Source organism: Arachis ipaensis, chromosome B09 (genome assembly GCF_000816755.2).
Source record: "Arachis ipaensis cultivar K30076 chromosome B09, Araip1.1, whole genome shotgun sequence".
In the NCBI taxonomy this organism is placed as follows: domain Eukaryota; kingdom Viridiplantae; phylum Streptophyta; class Magnoliopsida; order Fabales; family Fabaceae; genus Arachis; species Arachis ipaensis.
This window is the reverse complement of record NC_029793.2, coordinates 12,354,235-12,355,136: the sequence shown is the minus strand read 5'-3', so window position 1 is coordinate 12,355,136 and position 902 is coordinate 12,354,235.

The following is a 902-nucleotide window of genomic DNA, read 5'->3' as shown; positions in this document are numbered from 1 at the left end:
TGGCACATGTAATCAAACACCACAATATCCAACAATAAAGTAACTCTATATACTTTTCATAATCTCATCTATCAAATTATTAGTTACTAACCCGATACTTATTTTAAGTTCAAAATTCAATTAAAGGTTTTAGATCAAAGTGTTACAACAACTTTTGTACTATTTGATGGTGAAGCAAAAAACTTATTGGGCACAACTGCTTCAAATCTAATGACATTCCAAAAAAATAACGACATTGAAGCACCACTCATCAAGAGATTAAGGAGAAAGAAAACCATACAAATTCAAGACACATCTTCGGAAGAAGAACATACATACAAAGATGGAACAAACAACACAATAGAAAGTGCATCAAACTCAACAATTCATAAAAAAGCATGTCTTTACAATAACCTACCACAGAAAGAAAAAAGCAACAACTCTAACAACAACCAATAAAAAAAAGAGGACGAGCGCCACATAAGAAGACTAAAAGTCCATCGACTAAAACAAATGTAAAAATCAAACCACCAAATAAAAATGTCACCTTATACAACTCCAACATCCAAATCTTCTGTACTATAAATTATTTTAAATAAAATATTTTTTAAATTTAATTTTAATTTACACATATTTAATTTATTTTTACAAAATATAACAATTTTTAATATTTATTATATAATATGTACGTGTAAAATTTTTTTATAAGCATCAAATTAAATTATTTAACAAATACATTACATAAAAAAAGTGTAAGATTTTTTTATAGGAATGAGATGAGCAATATACCTCAATATTATAATTTTTTATGTTTTTTTAAATTGTAGGAAAACTAAAATTAAAAGGTCTAATTTAAAATTTTTTATTTTTTAATTGTTTAAAAATAAAAATTAGATCTTCGACCTCATTTTTTTTTTTACCTT